Source organism: Penaeus vannamei, chromosome 12 (genome assembly GCF_042767895.1).
Source record: "Penaeus vannamei isolate JL-2024 chromosome 12, ASM4276789v1, whole genome shotgun sequence".
Taxonomy (NCBI): Eukaryota; Metazoa; Arthropoda; class Malacostraca; order Decapoda; family Penaeidae; genus Penaeus; species Penaeus vannamei.
Genome location: NC_091560.1, coordinates 17,741,075 through 17,748,574, shown reverse-complemented (window position 1 = coordinate 17,748,574; position 7,500 = coordinate 17,741,075). Strand labels below are relative to the sequence as shown.

Below are 7,500 nucleotides of genomic sequence, written 5' to 3'. Positions count from 1 at the left end.
AATTGTCCCAAATTGTCAATTTCAAGGTCAAAATATAGGTCAAAAGGTTATGGAACCTAAAATCACTCACAAAATAAAATAAATATCATATTGTTATTCCCTGTGATTTCCCCTTTCCAAATATACTTCATTTTTGAAAGTCGGGCCAGTGGTTCCAGTTATAGCGTAGCCGACCCCCGCAACCTGCAGCGGAGCATACTTCCCCCAGGTTGGGTCCAGGTCCACAGCCTGTCCTCTCGCCCTCACCATCAGCAGCTTCTCGACGACGCATACCGAGACCTAATTGGTTGACCACGGACACCTCACGGCTGGCCCATTGGACCGCAGGCTCCCCTCGTTCCCGAGTGGCTGGCACAGCTCAGACCCACTTAAGCTCCCGCACCCGGGCCGAGTTCATCACTCACGATCCTCCAGCTGAGCAAGACACAACATGACACAGGTCCTCTCCCCTGTGGTGTACACACTTCACAGGCCCTCTCCCCTGTGGTGTGCAGAGAGAGATCACCCAATTGGCGAGGCATTATTGTCACTCACTTGGCGTGATCCTCCAGAGCAAAAGCCACCAGACTTGAGCTTGATTTTGATACTCTTTGACAACAAACTACACAGAGAGCTCCGCCAATTTATCGTGGTTCGCCGCGACAATTGGCCAGGCCTTCTCTTGTAGTAAGTGCCCCACTACCGCTCCCTGGTCTGGACCCTCTGGTCCTGGACATAATTTGTGGCCACACATCAAGGGCGACTTTTCGGTGCCTAACTCTTACCCTCTCTTCCTGACTTCCTGGTGCAGCCTGGGCCTGCGGGAAACGTTGATTTCCAACATTCGCCTGGGCTGCGGTGACGTGATCACACCCCCCTTGTAGCAGGATTGGGGTGCAGAGCGTTTACCACACCAAAACTCCGAGTTCAGCCCACCCAGGGGGATCTCCTGTCCTGTGGTGCTGAAGGGTCGAGTGTAGGGATCAGAGCTTTTTTTGAGGCCCCTCTTAAGAGAGGAGGTATAAAGATAATCCCCGAAAGGGGACCAATCTGTTTCCAACTCTCTAAATGACCAAAAAAGGAGTCAGACCATGGCAGTCACCCTGGAGACTTTCAAGGCTGCAGGGGGGCGAAAGAAAAATCAAAAGCAGGCCGAACGTGTCCGGCCTGCTGAACCGAGCAAGGACATGACAGAAACACCAAACACAAAGTCCGTCCATGCACACCAGACTGAGGGAAACCTGAACTCCCCTCAGAACTCCCTCAGTCAAGAAGGGGCTCCAGCTGAACCAGCCAAACCAGCTGCCCCACTTCTAAAGGCCTTAAACCCCTGCAAAGGGGAGGCGTGAGGTGACGAAGGGTGGAAACTGGCTCTGAAAAAGAGGCAGAGCACACCCCAAGTCGACTAATGCGGTTTAAGGTACCAAAAATGCCTGAAGACTTCGACAATCTAGAGATGAGGGCATTGCCCCCAAAGACAAAGCCACCATGAACTTCCTGCAGGAAATCAAGGTGCTAAAAGACGGGAGAAAGGTGTGTATCTCACCACTGACCTCCCAAGAGAAAAAGTCCAAGATGGTGCTACATGGCTTTTCACTAGGGTTCGACGTGGAGATGATCACGTCTCTCCCACAGGTGTTGGAGGCTTCCCGCATGACCAAAGGGAAGTCTCCAACCAGGCAAGTCCTGGTTATCCTCAAGGGAGCCCCAATCACCACCCTTGATCTGGGTAACTGGGGCTCATACAAGCTCAGGACACATGTGCCAGAGCCCATGAGGTGTTTCACGTGCCAGAAATTTGGGCATCGCCAGGCCAACTGCAAGGCCAAAGCCAAATGTGGTGTATGCAGCGAGGCACACGAAACCGAAGTGTGTATTAAGGCACACAAAGATGGCCAGAAGGACACAACAGCCAAGTGTCCAAACTGTGCCAAAAAGCATCATGCCTGGAGCCTGGCTTGCTCTGTCAGGAAACAGGCAGTGATTAAAAAGCAGGAGCTAGCCAAAAAGCGTCCTGACTTTGTCCCTGCGCCCCCAGGCACCTACATATGGGGCAAAAAAAAAAAAAAAAAAAAAAAAAAAGTAAAGACTCCCCGACCTCCTAAGAGGAAGGAGTCGCCCCCACAGCGAAAATTGGATACCTCTAACAGAGAGGAATTCCCCAAGCTTGCTAGTGGCAAAACCACAAAAAAGAACCAAAGGGAAAAAGGTTCAAAGTCCACAGCAATGGTCCCCCCAGTAGATGATAATCTTTTCTTTGACGAGAAAGATATGACTCTCCTGTTGAGTGCTGTAGTTTCTGCAGTATCAACAGCCTTGGGGAGGACCAGTGAGGAGGCGGAGAAAGCAGTGCAGGTCGCAATGACGGCTATGACCCAAACTGTGGCAGCTCTGAAGGGAAGGAAGCTAGAACTGTGCAGCAGGCCGAGTCTGTACAGCCAAAGTCTCGCCCTCTGACCCGAGGTGGCACTTCCAACCTAGGCCCCACACCCCTCGGTAGAGCCTTAACCGGAGTGTCTGACTTAGAGGAAGTTGTACAATCTTCAATCATCGAGGATCTGTATTTATCTGATGCCACCAGCACTGGGGCATCTGAAGCTGAAGCAAGTGACACTGAGTAACCATCATGGCACACAATCTAAGCATACTGCAGTGGAATATCTGTAGCTATAAAAGCAAGAACTCCTTTCTCCAGTCAATTGTGCGAGCAAGGAGCATTGACGTCGTCATGCTCCAGGAGACACTAACTATGGGATCCATGTGCTTCTCAGGATATCATGCCTTCACCACTCCAAACCTGGATGGTGCTAGAGGCCTGATGACCCTGGTAAAAGAAGCTATCCCGTGCTCCCTAATAGCCAACCCGCCGCACTGTGGAGATGGTGTTGAATCTCTTGCTGTTGAGATTCAGCTACCTGGGGGCCCTATAAAAATATACAATATTTATAGCAAACCACTGTGTGAGAGCTTAGATCTAAACCAGGTCTGTGCTACTGCAGCACAAGACCGAGTGATCATAGGGGGAGACTTCAATGCACACATGGCCATGCTGAATCCCCGCAAAAGACCGAACGCGGCAGGCATTCACATAGCAGAAGTGCTTGAGACATTCCCTGAGATCGCTCTTCTCAACACCAAAGAACCAACGCATGTGAAGGGAGGGGTCCTAGACCTCAACTTTGCCACTGCAACAATGGTGGAGAGAATTCGGTGGTGTGTCGATGATACGGTTACTAGTGATCACTATGGCATAGTCACCACACTAATGGATGCAAGTCCAGCCCAAAGACCACATCACATTCCTAAATGGAAAACAGACAAGGCCAACTGGTTTGCCTTCCAGGATGGCTTGGCTTGATGTCTGAAAGACAATGAACCCAATAACAATAATGAAAACGTGGATGTGCTAGAGGCAAGGCTAATCCAGGCCATAAACCAGGCAGCCTCACAAACCATTCCCAAAACTCGCCCATGGTCCAGAACTCACAAAGACGCCTGGTACTATAATGACGAGATCAAAGAGGTCAACCACAGGGTTAATATGTGAAGAAAAAACTTCCGACGGCAAAGATCTCCCGACAATCTGGCCCTGTTAAGGGAAGCTGTCGTGGATGCCAAGGAAACTGCCAACAGAGTAAGGCAGGAAAAATGGCTGGAATGGTGCCAAACTTTTGGGCACCAGACCAGCCTTACAGAGTTGTGGAAACGGGTCAGGCAAGCGACAAGCCGCCAAGCCCCGAAATGCACTCATCATGACCCACAATCAGAGGCTAACAGATTGGTGCTTGAGTTCTCTGCCAGAACTAGCACCAGCAATCTGCCTCCAATGATGAGAGAAAAACAACAAAACTTAAATCCAGAAAGACTTGCTGTCATAAGAGACAAGGCACTCGAAGCTGATGAAACAGATGCCTTGTTCTCTCTTAGGGAACTAAGAAAATCATACAAATCCAGTTCTGGGTCAGCACCGGGATCTGATGGGATCTCTCATCCCATCATTTCGCATCTAGGCCTTGCAGGAGAACTTGCATTCTTGCAGGTTATCAACAAATCCTGGCAAACAGCCACGGTGCCCCAGAACTGGAAACAAGCCACAATAGTTCCCATCCCAAAACCAAAGGAGCCTGGCAAGTACCGTCCCATCTCTCTTCTCAGCTGCCTGGGTAAACCAGCAGAGAAGATGGTACTCAACAGGCTCCGATGGAAAACGGGTCCCCCCCCATGAACACCTGCACGGGTTCACAAGGGGTAAGAGCACTGCTCATAGCATTTCTACACTATTAAGCACAATCTGCACTTCGCCCGCCGTGGTTGTCTTCCTTGACCTGGAGAAGGCTTTTGAACTGGCAAGTCCGCTTGCCATTCAAGATACCCTAATCCACAAAGGAGTCAAAGGCAGACTCTTGGCCTGGATAGCTGACTATTTTAAAAATAGATCAGCAAATGTCAGATTTCAAGGCCACCTCTCACAGCACATGCCACTTGAAAATGGAACTCCTCAGGGAGGGGTTCTTAGTCCAGCCTTGTTTAATACCCTCATGTCCAACATACTCGACATTCACCTGCCAGAGGGATGCAGTATCATCTCTTATGCAGATGACTTGGCAATCATAGCCTCTGGCAATCACTGCCTTACTAGAGCTCAGCGTTGTCTGAACCTGGTGTCCGAAGAGTGTTGTAGGACGAGTCTAAAAATATCAGCAGCAAAATCCAAAGCAATGGCACTGAGAACCAATGTCAGAAACAAAAAACTCACTATACAGGGTATGGATCTGGAATGGGTGAAGGACTATCTATACCTTGGTGTATGGATAGGACACACACTCACTTTCAAAAAGGAGATCCAATACCTGCTTGACAGAACCAAGGAAAGACTGTCAGTCATGAAAGTCATGACAGGGAGACGCATAGGAACAGGACACAAAGTACTAAGATCATTCTATGTACATGTTGTCCGTCCTATTATTGACTATGCATCTGTCGCCCTCATTGCTTCCAGCACATTAAAAGAAAAACTGGAAACAATACAAAACGAAGCAGCCAGGATAATTCTAGGTGCACCTAAGTGGACAAAGGTCATCAACCTCCTCATGGAAGCTGATTTAACGTCCATGGACACCAGAATTGATCTAATGGCAGCACAGTTCCTTTCCAAGGTCCTGCAGGCACCCACAAACTCCTAAGACAAAGAGTTCTCAGACGCCTACAAGATTACCAGTTGTTTGCGGACAATTCCTGGCTCACACATACAGCCAGAGATTCGATACGCTTTCAGCTAAAAGATTCATTGCTTGCCAATGGTATGGACTCCCCTCCACCTGATTACAAAGAACCCCCGCCGTGGGCAAACGAAATGATCGAATTCTCAATTCTAAATCTCACAATGAAAAAAGATCAATGTTCCATGCCTAGCCTAAAGGCACAAGCACAAAGGGTTATTGATTAAATAAATCCACCGGGTAGTATAACATACTACACGGACGGATCCGTGGATCCAATAAACCATACTGCAGGCGCCGGCTTTGTAACAAAGGATACCACAGCATCCATTAGGGTCACTGACAATGCCTCAACGCTTCAGGCTGAAACGGTTGCGATCATGGAAGCATTGACACACGCATCACTGAGGGGAGGGCACATTGTCATTCATACAGATTCAAGAGCAACTATTGACAGCTTACAGCATAGCATGCCCCCCAGATAACATCTACCTCTTGACAACAGTACTAAACATAGCCCAAAGAATCCTTAGTCAAGGTAGAAGAATCATCATAAACTGGGTCCCAAGCCACATAGGCATACAAGGGAACGAGCTTGCTGATAAACTAGCCGAAAAGGGCAGGGGTATGCCCCCATCCTCCATGATCGTTAAACCCAGCCGGAGGGGACTGAGCCAAGGTACCAAAGCTGCAGCGTGTGCGGTCCTCCGGGGAGCACATAGAGAAAACATCACAAAATCGCTCGCTGCCAAGTGGTACTCAGATGCTTCAGGCTATGAGCCACTGGCCCTTCCTCCAAACACAAAAAGAGGTACCGAAGTCATACTATTCAGACTAAGACTAGGTTACCAATGCGCTTGGCAAATTATTGACAGTGAGTCTGGGAGGTCATGTAAACACTGCGGCGAGCCTAACGCCACCCTGTTACATTACTTGCAGAATTGTGTACACACACAATTTCTGAGGCAGGGACCACCCACCACAGCCGCCGGGCTGGTAAAAAGGGTGTGCAACATGCTTTCTCCGTGGCAGCTGGATCGCTTGCTTGCAATCCAGCCACCGCGATAAGCATGCAGTTCAAAGAAAACATCTGAGCTAACTAGAAATAGTTAACACAGGCCGGGCCACTCCAGAGAAAAGGCCCGGGCGAAGCATGACATTTTCATTAAATTTAGAGGGGTAGGGTTTAATTCATTAGGTGAAGTGACATGGAATGACCCATAGTAGTAGTAGTAGTAATAATAATATTTATAATAACAATAATAATAGTAATATGATCACCATGATTATTATTGTAAGTATTGTTCTTGTTACTATGATAATGAAAAATAATAAAGATGAAAATGTAATAATAATAATATTTTTTTATAATAACAATGATAATAGCATTAATAATAATGATAATGATAATAATGATAATAACAACAATCATAATAATAATAATAATAATAATAATAATAATAAAGACAATAATAATAACAATAATGAAAATAATAATAGTAATAATAATGACAATAATAATAATAATAATAATGATAATAATAATAATAATAATTATTATTATTATTATTATTATTATTATTATTATTATCATTATCATAACAATAATAATAATAATAATAATAATAGTAATAATAATAATAATAATAATAATTTATAACAATAATAATAATAATAATAATAATAATAATGATAATAATGAAAATAAATTATAACAACAACAATAATAAAATGATAAGAATAGTAAAAATGATAAATATGATTATGATGTTCATAAGAATGGCAAATAATGATATTGATAATGAAAATGAAAATAATAACATGAATTATACTACTACTAGCAATAGGAAACAATGATATCACTAATGAAATAAAAATAATGAAAATTTTAACAATAATAATAATTATTATTATGATAATGATAAAAATAATTATAATAACAATGATAATAATAATAATATGGTAGATATATTGATGAAAATAATAAAAAGTGTGATAATAACAACATAATGATGATACCGGCAATGATGTAATGAATAATAGTAATCATAACTAGAAGCATTCAGAGAGCGCGAACCTCTGCCGAGGCGATGGGGACCCGGACGCAATAAAGATATTCACAACTGAAGAGTTACATCAATATCACCTTTTTTCTCACGCGCACCTGTCATTTCCCTGTCTCGCAATGATAATGAATCCTTAAAAAAAATCCTGGATCCGGATCATGATCCAAAAATTTGATGGCATCTTAGGCTGACACACCTCTGATAAAAATTCCATAAAAATCTGTTCATAACTTTTT

The 7,500-nt window shown here is 44.9% G+C and overlaps 1 long non-coding RNA gene across 1 annotated transcript in view; it reads right to left on the bottom strand.

Moving 5' to 3' along the window:
* Positions 1–7,500, bottom strand: part of LOC138863623 (uncharacterized) — a 31,393-nt gene that overhangs the window by 22,990 nt on the left and 903 nt on the right. The gene's annotated exons all lie outside the window — the stretch shown is intronic.